The sequence below is a fragment of the Malaclemys terrapin genome, chromosome 4, assembly GCF_027887155.1.
Source record: "Malaclemys terrapin pileata isolate rMalTer1 chromosome 4, rMalTer1.hap1, whole genome shotgun sequence".
NCBI classification, from domain to species: domain Eukaryota; kingdom Metazoa; phylum Chordata; order Testudines; family Emydidae; genus Malaclemys; species Malaclemys terrapin.
In genome coordinates this window covers 76,790,021-76,811,300 of record NC_071508.1, presented here as the reverse complement: position 1 = coordinate 76,811,300, position 21,280 = coordinate 76,790,021, and the positions used below count along the sequence as shown (strand labels likewise).

At 42.3% G+C, this 21,280-nt stretch overlaps 1 protein-coding gene across 2 annotated transcripts in view; it reads left to right on the top strand.

Annotated features, from left to right (window-relative positions):
* The window catches only part of LRRC4C (leucine rich repeat containing 4C), a 1,133,428-nt gene that overhangs the window by 226,993 nt on the left and 885,155 nt on the right, over nt 1-21,280 (top strand). The gene's annotated exons all lie outside the window — the stretch shown is intronic.

Genomic DNA, 21,280 nt, shown 5'->3' with positions numbered 1-21,280 from the left:
TTAGTTTCCATGTTTTATTTGCTCAGTAATCTTTTTGTAGTTAATAAACTTGTTCTTTGTTTATTCCAAAATCCAGTTTGTGCAATTCCTAACTTGTGTGTGTGTGTGTGTGTGTGTGTGTGCGCGCAAAAAGCTGTGCGTATCTTCCTACACATAGAGGACAGAGGCGAATTTCATGAGTTTATGCTGTATACATTTCTATATAGCGCAAGGCAATATAATTTTGGGTTTACACTCCAGAGGGGGTGTGCACCAAAGTGCGGGGCATTTCCCCGAGCTGAGTCCTCCCACACAAAGCTGATTGCAGACTATGTCAGTGGTCTAGAGCACAGATGTTCAGAGAAGTGCCTGAATTCTGGATGCTTGTCCCAAGCTCTGAAACTGACATGCAAAAATTGATAAGCTAGATTTCATGTAAAGGGTAGCAATTAGGCAAAAAAACAAAACAAACAAACCAAAAAAACCCTAATCAGAGGGAAATGTTTCAACTGATTCTAGTCTTCAGTTTGTTTCCTACTACCTTTAGCTCTAAAGAACCTTGGGAAGATGAGTATGAAATTAACTGTGCAGAATAAAATGGTCTTATATTTTAAATGCCTTCTCTCTCCCTCCTGCTACCAACTGTGCTCAGTCGCATCCAAAGAGCGAATTTGTTCCTTTGTTAAGAAGCTTTATGTGCAGTCCAGGAGAGTAAAGTAGCTAGGATGGTTATGTGATTGTGAAAAGGGGTGGAGCAAAGCCAGTTATAGCTTCTAATATCTCTGATACTTTTACAGCTTATTTAGAAATTACATTAAAAGATTATGTGAGAGAGGGGGGACTTTCTATAGGCTTTGAAATAATCTCTTTGGTGCATTAGGACAAGAAAAAGTCTGAGGCTTTAAGCAAGCTCTGTTCTACGGGAATGGAGAGTCCAACTTAGTTCTTTGTTCAAAAGGAAAGTCAAAAGTGTTTGCTAAGCCTTCCACAGTTATTAGGGGAGAGAAATGTTCTCCGAGTTTTAGAAATCTGTCTCTTAAAAGTCCTTTATTTCAGTTTCAAAGGAAGTTTAATTACAAAGAAAAGCTTGAATTCTCCCTTGAGGGGATAGTATTTTTTTTTATAGCCATAATAATCTTTTTAATGTAGCAATCCTCTCGCAAATAAGAAATCTTCCTGTTTTTGGAGCACATGGATACTTATTGAAATGTGTGCCCATTCCCACTGGGCTATTCACGAATGAAGATGGATATATTCATGAGGCCTGACATCTGTTATAATTGTATATTTACAGTTTTGGCTTCCCATATTTGTCCTCAAGAGATATTGGATAATGCTGACATAGTCTTTATACCAGTTGTGGATGGATGGAGATTTTTTTTCTTCTAGGCAATTACCTATTGCATCCATAAGAAACCCAAGAGCAAAATTATGGTTGTTTTAACAGTGAAATGGTTCATCCTGAATACTTTGCTTCAGCTATTTCTCTGTCACTATACTACCTAATGCTCATCACACATTGAACTGTATCCAACACTTCTCTGGAAATGCTTGGTTTCTCTGATTATGATGTGGGAACGACTAATTCTACTGAATGCTTGAAATAATGGTGTTACCATTTTCAGAACCAAGTGGAAATGTTAATCCTTCTTTCAAGGCCAGATCTCATGTGAGTTAACATCAGAAGCAATGTATAGTCACTAGCCTTTTATCTCATGTGCAATAGGATTTAGTTAGGGTTTTTTTGGTTTGTTTGTTTTGCTTTTTTGCCTAATTGCTACCCTTTACATGATATCTAGCTTATCAATTTTTGCATGTCAGTTTCAGAGCTTGGGACAAGCATCCAGAATTCAGACACTTCTCTGAACATCTGTGCTCTAGAAAACTGAGTTGAAATTTCTCAAAACCTGTCATTCTTGTAAGACTTTTTGGTTTCAGCTGGGCTGAAAGTACATAGGCTGACTTTGATCCTCATCTCCCCTTGAAAACCCTGGCGGGAGGGAAGCTTATTCTCTACTGTCCAACCCTTCTGCAGTTATGTAGACCTGTGTAAGGTGAGTGCAATATAGAAGTAAAATGATGCCATTCCAAAATGGTAGCATGTCACACTCTGCACAGATTAAAATGACAAGACTACCAAAGTACAAGTTAGTGGAGAATTTGGCCCTGGGAGTTAAGGGAGCTAAACATCACACAAGATCAGACCACATTATGGCGTTGTCGGGACTAGGTGTTAGATGGGATTTTCATTGCGTTAAACTAATTTGACTGAGAGAACTTGACTGGAAAAAAAGCAACTTTTAATAAGACCTTATGAGAACATACCCAGTGTACCATGGAGAAAGTACAGTATTTCCATTTCCTAGCCTGAAAAATAATGTAGCAAAAAGGTGTATGATCCACAACAAATGTTCAGGTTTTAGGAAGAGGCCTTCAATGATTGGGGAAAAGATGTGGCCTTATTTTTATAACACACACACACACACACACACACACACACACACACAGAGCTTCACCCTCATTTCATGGCCTCCCTCTCAAATCTATTTTAATCTTTAAAACTGAAACTATGCAGCTACCTTGACAACAATAAAAAAAGGAAAATGTAATTAAAAAATGAAATTGCTGGGATTGCTACAGCAATGAAGTTCCTGGCTGCAAGCTTTGTTCTTCTGTGCACATTTGTAAAATTGTAACTTTATTAAATTTTGTGAATGGGTGCCATGCCTTTATGCCAAGCACTCTGACGTTTATAACATTTTCTTTTCATCGGCTTCTCTACTGTGGAATTTATCTTCAGAGGAGCCTCCAAAACTGTCTCCATAAAGTGTGTGCTAGCTCTACATAGTACATGCAAACAGGAACTTATGAATATAACTGTCATATTGTGATCAATGGTTTTGCACACATTAGGAGTTTCACTTAAAAGATTAAAGTTCTCTGAATCTTCTATTCATCCATAGAACTAATAGTGTATGAGCAGCAGTTCTTAAAGACCAGATTAGAGTTGGTTGGATCATTTCTGGTGAAATTTCATTTAGCCAAAATATGCTGGTTTGTCAAAGCCAAACCTATCTTTTTCATTGGACAGGGGGTGGGAGAGAAGTGGCGGGGGGGGGGGGGGGGAGCTGTCTCACAGTTTGTAGCCTGATGATTAGGGTATGGGCCTGGAAAGTGGGAGATCCAGATTCAAGTCCCTGCTTTACCTGATTCAGAGCAATCTGGGATGGAAAACAATGCTCAGGATCAGGCAGAGTGGGATTCAAACTTGGGTCTCCCACATCCTGGCTAGCCTCTCAAACCTCATTTCTCCGCCCCCACCCTACTTCCTCAATTAAAAAGCTGAGGTTTCACTCTGAAAAAGGAAATCTTCTCTAAAATAGAATTGTCAAAGTGTTTGAAAGGTTTTGTTTTAATTCCAGGGCATAATGAAAACAAATTGTGATGCTTCAAAATTTAACAGAAAACGGAATTGTCATCAACCAGTTAGCTATAGACATGATATCTCAAGGCTGGATGCCTTTAGGGTTATGAGATGGGAGTCTTGTCTCTGGGCCCAATGCTGAGTCTGACATTTAGAGTAAATTATAAAGCTGGCTTTTGTGATATGGTCACCTGTCTACTAAGAACTAGGATTTGGAGACATCAAATCATTTCACATATACTGCTAAATAGCCATCAATGAGTTTAAAACACTCTGTGAGATTTAGATTTAGGAGACTTTTAATATATGGTGGTGGTAAGTCATCCTCCCTTAGGATATTTGCTTTCATCCATAACTAAAGCCACCAATTCTTCAAGAAGGGTGTTTTAACCCCCTGTTCATCTCTGATCTGTGAATAACAACAAATGTGCCCATTTATCTGTTAATTTGTGACTTGGAGGGTAAGCCCATTGAGACCCAAGGAGCCCTCAGTGCCAACACCACACCACGAGTCATATCTGGTCTAACACCATTGCCCCAACATACTGTTGTCGTAACTTGTCCTAAAGGTGTCATGTAAGAGATTATATGCAAACCGGTAAGCCACTGGTCATTAATATTGTGTGTGTATGCATGGTGCATAAAGAATTAAATATGTGTGATGGAAATATGTTCTTAAAAGGTCTTATGCACTGCTTGCAAAAGCTGAACCTTTCCTAGACAAAGGGATGTTGTTTAGTCTGTTTTCCTGTGTCTCCAATGTAAATTGAGCCAGATATACTTTGCATTGTCCTCTGAGGTTATTTACATAAGTAATCATGCTATATGAGCAGAGGGTGGGGATTGGACTGCTTACTGATCATGACAGTATCTGACAGAGACCGATACAAGCAAAGGCAGAAAACCATCTTGGCATCCATTACTGAGGGAAGGATAGGGTACAGCAGCCTTTGCAGCTGGGTCCTCTTAACCTGGAAGGCAAAATTTGCTGGAGACTTAGGACTTGTCTACACTTAATGGGGGATCAATGCATTGGTGGTCGATTTAGTGGGTCTAATGAAGACCGGCTAAATTGACTGCAGATCACTCTCCCGTCAACTCCTGTACTCCAGCAGATCGAGAAGAATAAGGGGAGTCGATGGGAGATAGTCTCCCATCGACATTGCATAGTGTGGATCCTGCAGTAAGTAGATCTAACCTATGTCGACTTGCGTTACGTTATTCATGTAACTCAAATTGTGTAGCTTAGATCGACTTTTCCCTGTAGTGTAGACAAGGCTTTGTCTACAAGTGAGAAACCTACTAATACAAAGATTGTAACTTGCTGAAATTTTTAGACCCTAGAAAGTGTGCTGTGATTTTGTTTTAATAATAAAAGACATATGGTTGCATTTACTCATCTCTTAAATCTCGGTTCTTTGTGAATATACTTACTCCTGGTATATTACAAAACCATCTCCATGCTATATATTAAACTGAATGGTAAAATTCTCTGCTCAACTAACATGCCGGTGTGTGCTCTGTTTCTTTGGAGGCAACAAACTTGATGACTTTTATGAGTATCCAGTGAGAGGGATTGGACACTGCCGGGGAGACAGTTTTGTGGAGACTCAGGACTGGAAGGGCTGTGGTATCACCATGGAATAATCAGGCTGGTGGAAGCCAGAGTGAGGCTACTGTGCTTTGAGCAGGCTGCTGGTGTCATGGCTCTCAGCCAGAGCTGCACAGCACAGAAGCACCCAGGGTTATCAGCCAGGAGGTGACATAACCCATTAGTGATCTGGGTGAACTCCCAAAGCTTCACACCCATATGGTGAATAAGGAGGGGTGAACAAAGGAAATGCATTTAATCAAAGAAGGCCTTTGATTTTCAGTTTAAAGCTGGATGAGAAAGCAAATAGTGTAGGTGAATTTATCTTTTGTATATACTGAGAGCTGATGAATAGGACAATACTTTGATAATAGTGAACAAGGAATAGCCTGAGCTTACAATGTGTAGAGTATGTTAAACCAGATTTTCAGGCTGCATTTCCACAAATGTCTTAATATTTGAAAGGATTTTAAGATGTTTTTTCAAGCTTATTTTCCGGAAGTTAGTATTTTTTATCTGTACTTATCCACTGTATAGTATATGGTAATTATGATGGCTACGTTTTAATGTAGATGTCTTAGATTTGATTTCCAAAGTAGCTTTCACTAGTCAGCAAGACATTTAGCATTGTACAGTATTTGGTGCATAACATGCGGAAGTGTGAGACTGGTACAGAAATGGTGCACCCTGTCTCCTGGGGAATATAAATATAAGTAATGAAATGCTAAATGAACAGAAGGGGGTGAAGGAAAGGTGGGTGTCCATAAGAGAAGGAGTAAGAGAGCAGAAAGGCATTTTTAGTTAAAAGGAACAGGAGAAGGAGAGGGCACAAGGGGCGAAGTAACTAATTGTGGAAGAGCAGACAGAGGGATGAGGCTGGCAGAAGTGTGGCAGAGAGAATTTTTAGGGTAGGAAGAATAGGTAGGCAGCTTAGAAGTGCGGTAAAGGTTGGAGCAGCAGTGCAGCTTTATGAAGAATGGAGGAGTGGGAACAACAACGTGAAACCCCAGCTACCTGAAATGTTCTTTGCGTACAGCCAGAAACAAACCAAAGTCCTCATCTGCTATTAAGTTAAAACCAGACCCATGAATTAGGGGCAAGTCAGCTGTTAATGGAAATGCAGCACATGGCCTTTTCAACCTACAGCAATGCAGACCTCTGAATTTGGCAGCAATAGAGATTTGTGACTGCAGAAAATTGGGGCAGGAGACCTGCCAGCCACCCTGAAAGTGAAGGTGTGTTCCTTTTTGTCTCCAGATCTCTACATCATCTCCCTTTAGTTGCTCCCTCATGCTACCAATTTAGGCCATGTCATACTCTCCATGTTCATTTAGGCAGTCTCCCTGGATGCTAAATTACAGCACTGTATTTCAGAAAAAGAAGCTGTCTTTCCAGTAATTCTAATGCTGGGGAGAGGCATGTTTCAGGAACTCATTACCATACTGAATTCTTTTCACAAAAGACAGTGAAAATCAATTACCACAGAGGGGTACGATAAGGGAAAGAACCTTAAGCCTGGATGAAACCCTAACACTTTAAAGATGAACATTAAGAATCAAACATCAAAATAATGGAGTTTGCCAAATCCCTGTACAAAGGCAGACATTGTTCAACTGACACTATTGCTGATCTGCCATCATATATGCAGTGGAGTAAGGTTTGCTTTTTTTTGTGACTCACCAGCAAAATGTAGCACTGGAGGGAAATTTAGGCCTTATCCAAAGTCCTCTGAAGTCAATGAAAAAAAATTCTGCTTATTTCAGGGGCTTTGGATCAGGGCCTAATTTTGCTCAGGTATAAAATATTACTTTTTTGCCTCTCAGATCCGAAGCTGAAAGCACGTCACTAATAAAATAAAATATGCCTAAAATACACTGTTTTCACAAATGTTCTTGACAGTAAGCTCATTTAACAGAATATAGAATGGAAACAAAACCAAAGGGGATGTGAACAAAGTGTTCGTTTTTTTTTTTTTTTTTCTTTTTCAATTTGCTTTAATTGCCCAAGTCTGCTAATGACTAGCTCTGGTGATGCACCCCTCAGTGTTGCTAGAATATTATTTGAATTGCATGAACATATAGGAACCCCAGGAACCGAAGTCCTACTGTGGTATGCATAGTGGAAACATAGATTAGAAGCTCTTTGAGGCAGAGACCTTTTTTATAAGTATAAGACAACAGTACAATTGGATAAAACAAACAGATGGGGTGCATAGTATGATAGGCAATGGCTTCAGTATAATAGGACAACATAATGTTTCTGGAACCTCTAAAACTAATGTCTATTTAGATTCCCCCCACCCCCACCCCCCCACCCCCACACACACTTTTCTTGAGCCTGACGTTGTTCAACATCAGGCAGGGCAGGCAGGGCAGAAAAGGTGGGGGAGTTGCGTTGTATGTAAGAGAGGAGTATGACTGCTCAGAGCTCCGGTATGAAACTGCAGAAAAACCTGAGAGTCTCTGGATAAAGTTGAGAAGTGTAAGCAACAAGGGTGATGTCGTGGTTGGAGTCTGCTATAGACCACCAGACCAGGGGGATGAGGTGGACGAGGCTTTCTTCTGGTAACTAGCAGAAGTTGCTAGATCGCAGGCCCTGGTTCTCATGGGAGACTTTAATCGCCCTGATATCTGCTGGGAGAGCAATACAGCGGTGCACAGACAATCCAGGAAATTTTTTGAAAGTGTAGGGGACAATTTCCTGGAGCAAGTGCAGGAGGAACCAACTAGGGGCAGAGCTTTTCTTGACCTGCTGCTCACAAACAGGGAAGAATTAGTAGGGGAAGCAAAAGTGGATGGGAACCTTGGAGGCAGTGACCATGAGATGGTCAAGTTCAGGATCCTGACACAAGAAAGGAGAGCAGCAGAATACGGACCCTGGACTTCAGAAAAGCAGACTTTGACTCCCTCAGGGAACAGATGGGCAGGATCCCCTGGGAGAATAACATGAAGGGCAAAAGGGTCCAGGAAAGCTGGCTGTATTTTAAAGAATCCTTATTGAGGTTGCAGGAACAAACCATCCCAATGTGTAGAAAGAATAGTAAATATGGCAAGCAACCAGCTTGGCTAAACAGTGAAATCCTTGCTGATCTTAAACGCAAAAAAGAAGCTTACAAGAAGTGGAAGATTGGACAAATGACCAGGGAGGAGTATAAAAATATTGCTCAGGCATGCAGGAGTGAAATCAGGAAGGCCAAATCACACTTGGAGTTGTAGTTAGCAAGAGATGTTAAGAGTAACAAGAAGGGTTTCTACAGGTATGTTAGCAAGAAGAAGAAAATCAAGGAAAGTGTGGGCCCCTTACTGAATGAGGGAGGCAACCTAGTAACCGAGGATGTGGAAAAAGCTAATGTACTCAATGATTTTTTTGCCTCTGTCTTCACGCACAAGGTCAGCTCCCAGATTGCTGCACTGGGCAGTACAGCATGGGGAGAAGGTGACCAGCCCTCTGTGGAGAAAGAAGTGGTTCGGGACTATTTAGAAAAACTGGACGTGCACAAGTCCATGGGGCCGGATGCGCTGCATCCGAGGGTGCTAAAGGAGTTGGTGGGTGAGATTGCAGAGCCATTAGCCATTATTTTTGAAAACTCATGGCGATTGGGGGAGGTCCCAGATGACTGGAAAAAGGCTAATGTAGTGCCCATCTTTAAAAAAGGGAAGAAGGAGGATCCGGGGAACTACAGGCCAGTCAGCCTCACCTCAGTCCCTGGAAAAATCATGGAGCAGGTCCTCAAGGAATCAATTATGAAACATTTAGAGGAGAGGAAAGTGATCAGGAACAGTCAGCATGGATTCACGAAGGGGAAGTCGTGCCTGACTAACCTAATTGCCTTCTATGATGAGATAACTGGCTCTGTGGATGAGGGGAAAGCAGTGGATGTGTTATTCCTTGACTTTAGCAAAGCTTTTGATACGGTCTCCCACAGTATTCTTGCCGCCAAGTTAAAGAAGTATGGGCTGGATGAATGGACTGTAAGGTGGATAGAAAGCTGGCTAGATCGTCGGGCTCAACGGGTAGTGATCAATGGCTCCATGTCTAGTTGGCAGCCGGTTTCAAGCGGAGTGCCCCAAGGGTCAGTCCTGGGGCCAGTTTTGTTTAATATCTTTATTAATGATCTGGAGGATGGTGTGGACTGCACTCTCAGCAAGTTTGCAGATGACACTAAACTAGGAGGCGTGGTAGATACACTAGAGGGTAGGGATCGGATACAGAGGGACCTAGACAAATTAGAGGATTGTGCCGAAAAAAACCTGATGAGGTTCAACAAGGACAAATGCAGAGTCCTGCACTTAGGACGGAAGAATCCCATGCACTGCTACAGACTAGGGACCGAATGGCTAGGTAGCAGTTCTGCAGAAAAGGACCTAGGGGTCATAGTGGACGAGAAGCTGGATATGAGTCAACAGTGTGCTCTTGTTGCCAAGAAGGCTAACGGCATTTTGGGCTGTATAAGTAGGGGCATTGCCAGCAGATCGAGGAACGTGATCGTTCCCCTTTATTCGACATTGGTGAGGCCTCATCTGGAATACTGTGTCCAGTTTTGGTCCCCACACTACAAAAAGGATGTGGAAAAATTGGAAAGAGTCCAGCGGAGGGCAACAAAAATGATTAAGGGTCTGGAGTACATGACTTATGAGGAGAGGCTGAGGGAACTGGGATTGTTTAGTCTCCAGAAGAGAAGAATGAGGGGGGATTTGATAGCAGCCTTCAACTACCTGAAGGGGGGTTCCAAAGAGGATGGAGCTCGGCTGTTCTCAGTGGTGGCAGATGACAGAACAAGGAGCAATGGTCTCAAGTTGCAGTGGGGGAGGTCCAGGTTGGATATCAGGAAAAACTATTTCACTAAGAGGGTGGTGAAACACTGGAATGCGTTACCTAGGGAGGTGGTGGAGTCTCCTTCCTTGGAGGTTTTTAAGGCCCGGCTTGACAGAGCCCTGGCTGGGATGATTTAGCTGGGAATTGGTCCTGCTTTGAGCAGGGGGTTGGACTAGATGACCTCTTGAGGTCCCTTCCAACTCTGATATTCTATGATTCTATGATTCTATGATACTGACACTCACTGATAAAATAAGAGAAAGCAGTGAGGGGAGTTTACCTACATTAGGGTGATGACATCTTATGGGATACTTTGCAGTTGTTTTTTTAAAAACTTTCCAAAGCCAAGAAGGGAAACTATAGAGCGTTCTAGAAATTTGTGTAATAGCTGCTGCTAACTAAGTAGAGAGAAGTTGTTTGTGTGCAAACTCTAAAAAGTTATTACTCTCCCATCAGGGCTCTTGTGGGAAAGAGGTTCCAGTCTGAGAATAATATAGTCCCAAAACAAGCAACACTGATCATATTCTATTTTTTCCTATATATTAGCTCTAGCATTTTTTCCTCAGCTGATATGTTTTTCAGTGGGCAAATCCCAGTGTTGTCCTTTCGAACAGAACAAACAGTGTTTCTGGCAGGGCAGCCAAGTTGGACAATGAAGCCTGTGCTCCTTTTAATGGAACTCATGCAATGCCATCCAACAAGAGGACCTATGTGTCTAGATAGTGACCCAGTTATCAGCTCTCACGCTTGCTTTATTCTCTGTCATGTTAGTTTCTCATATTCCTGTGGGTAAACTGTGATGGAGTGTATAGACCAGGGGTCAGCAACATTTGGCATGCGGCTCGCCAGGGTAAGCACCCTGGATGGCCGGGCCAGTTTATTTACCTGCTGACGTGGCAGGTTCGGCCGATCGCGGCCCCCGCTCACCGCGGTTCGCCGTCCCGGGCCAATGGGGGTGGTGAGAAGTGGCGCGGGCGAGGGATGTGATGGCTGCGGCTTCCCGGAGCCCCGATTGGCCCAGGACGGCGAACTGCGGCCAGCGGGGGCCACGATCGGCTGAACCTGCTGCGTCAGCAGGTAAATAAACTGGCCCGGCCTGCCAGGGAGCTTACCCTGGTGAGCCGTGTGCAAGAGTCACAATGGGGCTAATGGACAAAGCATCTACTTACCCACCTGCAGCTAATTATTTAACCAGCAACAGCTAGAGCCAAAGGCTGCAGCTCAGGTAGAGAGGAGCTATTGCTAGTCAGCCTGAGGAGCACTTAGTAGTGACTGCAAACTGGGAGAAAGCAGTGCAAGAAGCTAAACCTCTAAGGACAAAGCACTGGAATCAGCTGCTCTTTGAGGCAGATAAAGGTAGGAAATATCCCAAGGAAGCAGCTGTGAGTCTGAGGGAGAAGATCTTAGTTGCTTAATAGAGGGTTGCTGAGCTGGGATTCAGAGCAGATGGAGGGTCTGGCTTTCCACAATTTACTATCAAGGAAGCTTGATGGTAAAAAGCTCTCCTGGCGCAATGGCTGTTTGAGCTTGAAGTGTGGCTGAAACCCTGGCACAAGGTCACTGGACTGTTTGTTTGATTCTATTACTGCAGAAGGAGTAAGGGATGTGGCTATAGGGATGAGTTGGGACAAGGGGCAAACCACCACAGGCTTGGAGTTGCTCTTTACAATGGGTGCTTGAATCTAAAAAACTGATAAAACACACCTGGCCAGTGAGTAAACCTTCTAAAGTAACACACCATCAGCGTAATTAGCTGTTCATCTTTCCAAGGCAGACAATCATGCAGGTTGCTGTGTGAATGTCTTTTTCAAAGGAGACCTCACATTTGTTATGTATCAATATTAAACATCCACTGATGCTTTCTATAAAAGTAGGAATTTGTCCCTTTGACTGGAATTTCGTACTTTCCACACTGCTGTGTAGAATCATTATGTTGTAGCTGTTGCAGCCCTCAATCCCAGAGGTGGCTGTGTTTTTTGAGTTTTTTGTTTGTTTTTGTTTATTTATAATACACATAACAATGCACTATTGGGAACACACAACAACATAGGGTGAGATCAACACTGGGAGTGTGGGGGGTGGGGAGCTAAAGAACTGATGAACAACTAGAGGTTTCTTGGTATATGGGAGCGCAGTATTGTTCCTTTAGTCTCTCACTGGAAGGCATGATCTCCAGTCCTCAAATCATTCTTATGGTGGTTCTCTGAATCCTCTCCAATTTCTCATAAAAAAGGAGATAGGAAAAATTTAGAGAAGGTTCAGAGAAGAGCCACAAGAGTGATTTGAGGACTGGAAAACCTGCCTTAAAGTGAGGTCAATCTGTTTAGCTTATGGAAGAGAAGGTTAAAAGGTGACTTGATCATGGTCTAGATGTACCTACACAAGGAGAAGATTTCCAGATTAAGGCACAACAATATTTAGTGGCTGAAAGCTGAAACTAAACAATCTCAGACTAAAAATAACACATTTTTATAGTGAGGGTAATTAACCATTGGAACAATTTACTGAAGGATATTGGAGCTTCTCCATCCCTTGAAGTCTTTAAATTGAGATTGGATATCTTTTTAAAAGAGATGCTGTAGATCAACCAGAAATTGTCAGGCTTGATTCAAGAATCACTGGGTGAAATTCTATGGCCTATGTTGTGTAGACTGGATAATGAAAGTGGTCTCTCTGGACTTCATGCCTATGAAGCTGAAAAGCAAAGCTGTTGACGTAAGTAAGGGAAAAAAGTAAATGGAAGGAGGAGACAAAGCATTAAGGAGGGAGGATTACATAAATGTTATTTTTCTCTTCCATGAATGTTCTCTCTCGCTCCTACTAATATGCAGCACACACCTTACATATCCTATTATTCATACACAGCGATTCATCATATCTCATACACATAGGTTTCCAACTAAGATTTAGAAGCTTATGATTCTTCTTGACAAGGTTGTTTGAGGGGAACTTAAATCCCAAAGCCAACGGGCCCTGAATATTTCTGTCTTCTTTCTCTAGCAGAATGTCTGTAGCTATTGCTTTCCTTTTTGAAGTTACATATATTTTTCCCCTCCTTAAATTGCATGATCAATGCTGCTCATTATTCTGACATTAAGGGAATGAAAATGCAAAAACCCAGTCTGGTACAGAGCAACAATGACACTTTTATTTTGGTTTGAAGAAAGCATTAACTTTATTTCAATCAGCCACAATCAATTAAGAATCATTTCCAGGAAGTGGCTTGTAACCTGCATAAAATCTAGAGTTAAACTGGATGATATCAGATAAATGAAAGACACTGTTTAAGGTTTGCGAATAGTGTCCATTTTATAAAGGGAAAATAGTGATGTGTGTTTCTAATGCCATAACGATGTATCATTTTGGGAGATAAAGATAATTTTGATTGTCACTATCCTCTTTACATTTTTAAGGAAACCATTTAAAAGAAGTGTTTAAACAAACATTTTATGATCCTAGGATTGGGGTTTTGATGATATGCAGTATCAAATACAACAGCCTTTCAAAACCCTTATGCTTTTAGCATAACATTTGTCCTTGTGCAGGGGGCCACCGTGGGGCATATGAAACACTTTAGTTCCATTTATGTTCTGTTTTGATGATTTAAGTGGGATTTAATTAATGCTATACAGACCTTTTGCTGGCCCTCTGCAACATGGTGAATTCCCTCTTACTCCTTAGCGCACTGAGCTGCTTCCAGGGTGGATGACAATTGGATTCTAGATCTCTCTTTTTTTTTCTTCTTCTTTCCCCTAGGGGTTTGGGTTGCTGGTCAGGCAAAATGTGCAAACCCTGGGGTCATGGAGGATTTACAGCATCTTGGAGGCAGGCTGAGGCAGGGATCTTTCCTCCTTGCTAAACACCATAGGCATGCATATGGGGTGTGCCGAGTGTGCCCAAGCACACCCTAATGTCTCAAAAAAAAAGTGGCTTTGCATTTTAAGTAAAGTTTAGTTGTTAATTTAAAAAAAAAAAAGTTTAGTTAAGTTTGTTTCTTTAGTTTGTTTGATGAATAAAAATAATATCCTTTATGATTGAGTATTCAATACATTTTCATTTAAAAAAAAATCCCTGGGTGCACACCCTAATGAAATGTGCTATGCACGCCTATGCTAAACACCCAGGTGCCTGGTACTGTACATGCATTGTACAGCATACGATCCTATCCAGAGGAGCTTACAGCCTCAAAGCTATAAAAAGATGAGACCAGTCCCATTGAAAAGTCTGAAGAACATGACTTCTTAAAAACGTTGGGATGGAGAGGGCAACTGGCCAAGGTTAGTGTCTGTAGATGGAATCAAATAAGTGGGTCACTTCAGGAAGGAATTGAATGAGGAGGAGGCTGGTGCTTTACAGCCTGGGCTGGGTAGGGTGTTTTCTACAGGAGGGCGGCATGGAAGAAGTAACAGAGGTGTGGGGGGGATGGGGATGGAAGGTTATCATTATTGTGAGAGTGAAGGAGTGTGGGAGAGGGAGGGCAAACATGTTAGGTGTAGAGATCTGAGATGTAGGCCAAGGTGAGGATATGCAGAGCTTTGAAGGTGATGATAAGTTTGAGCTTGATATGGATGAGGATTAACCAGTGCATGGACTCAAGAAGGGAAGAGTAACATGGTCTGAGTGGCAGGCAAGGAAGTGCACAATAGCAGCTGTGTTTTGGAAGAAGGGAGTCCCAACTTGCATTGTATCCCTACTGCTAGAAACCCTCCTTGACCTCTTGGATATTCAATCCCAGCTCACTTACCTTCCAGCTGTTAGGTATGATTCAGGTGGGAACACACTTAGGGGAAGTGTTTGGTAAAGTAAAGTGAATATCTGGGGAGACAGGGGCACTGCAGAAAGAGTCAGGCTGGTGTAAAATTACTCTCAAGAAATTACAGAAGAGGAAAGTAGCTAGGAGGGAGTTTGTTCTCTTGTCAGGCCTGATCAGTGGTTTGGGATGGTAGGGGTGGCTTCAATTTCCTAAATTCTACTCTACGTAGTGTAGGTTTAATCACTACAGTGGAGTGGGTTTTAATTGGTCAGCTGGTGAATGCACCTATAAGCACGAATATATTTCATGCAAATGGCTGGGAGCTAGCCCCCCACTCCACCTTCACTTGCATCTTTGATTTAAGACAATGTTAAAAGAAAAAAAGCAGAACAAGAGGACTTGTGAGCAACACTGAAGAAGCTCCTTATTTTATAAGCTTGAGATATATCGTGCATGCCTCTTTTACAATACTGTTGTATTTTCAAGGCACTTTGTTGGATGATGAATTGCCCTGGCCATAATAAGATGGCAGACTTTTTTTGAATGGAGTCTTTGGCCTAACTTGAAAATTAATAGTGTGTGCAGGGAGGGGGTAAGAGGGAAGTAAACAGTTTAATTTTGTAGAATTATATTAAGTATTCTCCTGCCCCCTTTAGAATATTAGCTTTTACACTAGGAGGAAAAAATATAGACATTTAACATTCGTAGTTTCTATTGAACTCCCCAGCTGCTCTAAACTGTCAGCAGCCCATAGAGCTTTACAAACTGTTTCCCCTTCATCTCATGACCATTTGGCATGAACCAGTGCTAATTGTACTTCTAAAGTTGGAAGTATTGAAGGCCTTGTTCCATGACTCTCCCAGCCCCCTCAAATAAATAAATAAAACAGAAGTTATTTTATGGAACAGTCATTTAGGACAGTGGTTCTCAAAGCCGGTCTGCTGCTTGTTCAGGGAAAGCCCCTGGTGGGCCGGGCCAGTTTGTTTACCTGCCACGTCCACAGGTTCGGCCGATCGCGGCTCCCACTGGCTGTGGTTCACTGCTCCAGGCCAATGGGGGTGGCGGGTAGCGGCAGTCAGCACATCCCTCAGCCCACGCCGCTTCCTGCAGCCCCCATTGGCCTGGAGCAGTGAACCGCGGCCAGTGGGATCTGCGATCGGCCTAACCTGTGGACATGGCAGGTAAACAAACCGGCCCGGCCCGCCAGGGCCTTTCCCAGAAAAAGTGGCAGACTGGCTTTGAGAACCACTGATTTAGAATATATTTCCCTAATTATGGACTAAGTGGCATGACTTGCTTTCCAGTTGCTGTAATGATGCCAAAAGCAAGACAGCTGAGAAAAAAGAAAAGTTTCTTAGAGATTGTGAGAGGAGTGTGGGGAGGTGGGCTTCTGTGAACCTAGGCACCCCTATAGTCACACCGCACACAGTACTGCAATAATATTTGTACACAATATGCCTTATCATGTGAAAGCTAATATGCTGGTTATTAATATATTATAAATGCATGTATTAACATTACTTATGAAATTATGTTACTGAAATGTGTTTGAACCAGGAAAGGCGTGGGTAAACAGGTTTTTCCAGACAAAGGAAAAGCCAATGCCAATTGTCTGATTGCCTCCATCCAAGTGCAATCAGTCAAGTGGCCATTCACTGACACATTGGAGGCCACAGGGATAAATCAATTTGCATTGTAGAAAGCACCAGAATGGAAGAAACTCCATCAGATTGCATGGTGCCTTTACTCACAGCAGGGGCACTTGGCCTTGAGAAGTATACATTGCAAAGGTTCACTGGACTAATAAAAGAGGGGCAAGGAACTCCAAGTTTTCACCAGAAATACAAAGGAACCAAGTAGTTTGTACTTCATGGGAGATCCTGACTAATGGGGCGGTCAGCCATCATTAAATAAACTTGTTTTGCTTTTACTTCTAAATCAACCCAGTGCTGTTTTTGATGTGAAGTGATTAACTCCAGGTAAAGCAACAAGCTGCTGTGCTTTTGCTCCTTTAAGGGACAACGGACCTTATTAGTCCCTTGAATGTCCCAGAAGAGAGCTGAACATTTCAGGGTAGAAGGTCTTGGTGCTGGACTTGACTTGGCTAGCAGTAACCGAGGCAGGTGGAGACCAGGGTATGTGTGTGGTGTAACAAGCAGGCTGCTACAGTCAGAGTTGCTGAACCAGGGCTGCTGCAAATGCGCCCACTCCTTACCTCTTGAACTACTGCACCAGAGCAGTTTGAGGCATTCAAGGTTACAGGACAAGAGTGACCCAACCTCTTACTGGTCTCAATTCTATTCCCAGAGCATTTCCTTAAGGACCCCACTCCCTTAAGGACCATCTCCCCTTTCCAAAGACCAGTGAACATTTGACTCCTAACGTCTGGTACTTTATCCTCCAAATGGAGCCTAGCATTATGCTGACTGATCCAATCAGCATGTTAGAACTAATTTTACACAGCCCTCCAGGCCGAACTCTGGGAAGCTACACTATGGGGCCTGAGGAGGAATCTCTAGCACAGCTGTTAATAGGGAGCATGGGCTGTAATTGTACTTGTGAATTTCCCTTAACTTTTAATGCCTTCTGAAAGCACCGATGTGCTATATTCTTGAAGCAAGCAGCTTGCTGCACTGATCTGTTACCGCATGCTCCTGGATCAGAATAGTGCTAAAGAGCAATGGCAGGGAAATATGCAAGTTACAATTTCTCCCACTGAATAATAATCACGTTGAGTTATATGCACCGTAAATAATAATAAATGCAGATTAATCTTCTGTTGTGTTGATTCCTAAGTGACTCTCAGAGGCAGCTCTTCCTGTGGCACAGTGTAGTCAAAGCCATTATCCTACCACACAGTGCAATAATGACAGAACACACGCAGTGTAATGTAAACTTACAACCCAGTTTTAGGCAGACACGATTAGTCTGTCATCTTTTCCAGCAGCAGCAGTGAAATAAATATAAATAACCTTATTCATATTTATTAGATGGCTTTGCATTAGTTGAAGAACGGGAAGTCTTAGTCCTATGCAGACTTTTTTTGTTTGGTTTTTCTTGTCTCGCTTGCTGGGGTTCAGATAAACCCAATTCACATAATCTTGAGAATGTGACCTTCAGAGAGATTTTTTTTTCCTCCTGCTTCTGAGTATGCATGAGAAAGTTTTGCTGTTGAAACAGATTTTCTTTTTTGCAGGGAGGGTGGAAGGACAAGGAGAAGGACCCGGAGAAATAAATTTTTAGCAAATGAAGTTTGCCACACTAAAGATTGGTCCATTCATAAATGCCACATAAGCATTTATATGGGTTCAAATCCAGGTCCTGTCAAAGACTGTCTATTTTAGATGCTTACATGCTCTTCATTACCACAGTAACTGAATCTTCCCAATCTTCAGTGTATTTAACCTCACAACTCCCCTCTGAGGTAGGGAAGACTTTACATATCCCAACATGACGTGCCCAGGGTCACACTGGAAACCTTTAGCAGAGCCGGGAATTGAACCACTGGGTCATCTTAATCCCCAGTTTCACTTCTCCCATTGACTTCCTGGAGACCAGGTTATAGTGCTAAAAACTGAAATGATGGGCAGGCATTTGTCTAGGCCTTTAGCTCTGGTGTGAATTTCTCCTGTAGAGCTTCACATTTTCTTTGCTTGAAAATGTGTTGTTTAATTATATAATCACATTGCCACGCTGTCTGTTTTTATGTGTTCATTGAGTTTGTGTGTGTGTGTACTAGCTAAATTGACAGCTATGGAAACTCAAGCTCTCTGCTCACAGAAAAGAGGACAAAACATTTCCCAAATGATATGCCTTAACCTGGGGGAGCTGGGGTGGGGGCAAGAGGGAAGGCTCCTTTAGGCATGAGAAGGGATTTCAGTCTCCAGGGGTGTGTACAGTACTAGGTCTGTCTGCTGAGACTGCCAATCCATGTACCTAAGAAATGGTGTTTGTCAGGGTTCTGCTACCTCCCAGGTGGTGGAGAATTTCTCTCACTAAGAACTAGATCAGACAAGCAAGTCACTCCACCCAATCCCCAGAACATACAATGGTGTGATACATGGATCCATTGTCATCACATTTTCTCTTTTCCCACATAATGACACTATGGATTATTCACGCCACCTTCTTTGCCTGAAGCAGCTTCCTTGCTCCCCTACACCATGGAACATTTTATTTTTCCCTTCAAATCCTTCCTCGAAACTCCCATTGTTTGGCTCTCTTCCCATTACCAATCTCTACTTCAGGGCACTCTACTGCTTCTCTTGGCCTTGGCCATGCAAACAAAAAAATACATAAAAATCAAGATGTGAAACAGCCACTTGTACGATTTGCTTTCCGGTCAAAATAAAGCTGCCCTATAGGTGGGCTTCCTTCCTTTTGGTTCTGTGTTCGTTCCTATACTCCCACATGTTTGCCTATACAGAATTCCAGGAAAAACAAACTCCTGGGCATAGGGTCTTTCCTTATTAGATGTATATAAAACACAAAGTATGGCACTGTAAACAAATAATCCAGCCATGGCACTGGATTATGATATCCATAAAATGTCTCTGCCTAGGTTCCCAAGATGCAGAGAATGGGGCGCATGGGAGCTGTCCCCATCAAATTATTGCAGATGTGGATATGCTTATAGTTACCTGTGCACAGTTATTCACTGTTTCTTATAAAGCCATTGGATATGTACAAGTCCAAATTTAAAAGGAACTTTTTGCATGTAGTCCTACTCTTTAGAAGACAGGTTCTGTGTAGGTCCTATAGAAGCTACAAAATCTGCCATTTCACCCCCTAGGAATGTCTTCCTCTTAAAGTAGAAGCATGTTACTTAGAGAGATTTTTCTTCAGCTGGCCTATCACATGGTGCTAATGTATTGATGTTTCTTTCTATTTGGCCTTTATTTTGAACATTTATATTTGAGTTTGGCCTAAATTATGATTATTCGTTCTTTAAATTGCCCACAATTTGCCAAGGACTTCCCAAATCCTCATGAATATGCGATCCCAGTGGAGCAAGGAATGCAGTCTAAAAACCAGATCAAAATTTCCTCTGTTCAAGAGTGTGTAGATCTGAGTTTGGTTTGACTTGGCTCATCATATGGATAAGAGCCAGCTCCAAAGTTCAGATGAGGAGCTTTGGGTCAGGCCTCTCTCTAGTTTACAGTAAAGTTCTCTTTTACTTATGCATGCAATCAGCTGGCAAGGAAAGTGCAGCCCCTTAAATAAAATCTCAACTAACAGGTGAAATGGAATGATCTGTAGTTGCTTGCTTGAGGTTACATTCCTTTGTGGGAAAGAGTTTTTAGAATGTTTAGCCAATTGAGTGATCTAATGGGCTGAACTGTTTTAGGTGCTTTACAATATGCATTAATCAGGTACTAAGTCTTCCAAATCGAAGACAAACACATGGGGAGGAGGGGGAGAACAAACAAATTAACATTGCCAAGAAAAGATTGTGTAGCCCTCAGGACTGATCTCCAACCATGAACAGTTTTCCCAGTAGAGAAGAGGAAGAGGAACATTTTAAAACAAGGAAATCCTCAATTTGGCGAACAGAGGGGAAGAAGATCCAAGATTTTATCCTGAAACAGTGCTGGAGAAAAGGGAAATGTTTTGTTATAAAACGCTCCCTTCTAAGTGGCTGTTCGATGTTGCACATGTTTAGAAGATATGGACCAGGATAAGAACTTCCCGTCTGAGTCCCTTTTGAATTTCAGGGAGACTTTCTCAAATCTTTGGGTAAGAAGCCATCGTTTACTGTTTTTTGTGCCAAAATGGGGGTGATATTCTGATTCTAATTTGGTCACTTCTGAAATTTTGCCAGCTCTTACAAGGTTTTTGCTATTTGAGAGTGGTTGGCCTTATTCAATTTCCACCACTTTGTGTCAAAATCTGATGAAAATTATGGTGGTTGTGAGATTACCTGCTATCAGATCCATACCCAAACTTTCACCTCTACTCCAAACCCTTGTCTATATCTAATATGGCTGTACTTCCAAAACGTTGTCTCCTTTCCTCCATCTTTGTAGTGTATGTAGCTGCAATTCTGTGTTTTTACTTCATTTTTAAATATGGGATGCCTGCCTGCTGTGCATGGGAAAGAAGGAGAAAGAGAAGGGATAGGCTGGAGAGAAGCAGTCCTGTGAGACATGTTGAGATTTGAGGGTCTTGCAGAGCGAGAGACTCACTCGGTTTTCTCTGTCATGGGGAGTTTGTTTGTTTGTTTTCCTTAATCTGAAACAATCTGGATGGAAAGTATGTATTTAGCACTGTATTCCTGTGAAATGATACAGTAACTACTGTTACCTCAGTTTCCCTGTAAACCAATCCAGGATTACACTTATATTGGTTTTATTAAATGCCACTATTGGATCAAACAGAAAAGGGATGGAGTTTATTCATGCACCCATGCACTCACACAGGCGGAAAGTTACCAGAGAGAAGCAGAGGAAGCCGAGAAGCCGAGGCATAGTAGATCTGGTGTGTCTGCCTGCGGTCACGGATCCAGGCCAGGGAACAGGTCAAGAAGCAGCAGCCTTGTGTGCATGCCTTCTTCCTTTTTGGAACTGGGCAGCTCCTGTCACATACACTGTCCGTCACTGAGAAGCATTTCCAGCCCTTGTTCCTTTCATGCAAACCAGGTTCTTCTTTTCTTTACAGCACCCCATGATTGCCTTCTCAGGGCAGATTACATCAGACACACCTGGCTCCTGGCTCTTTT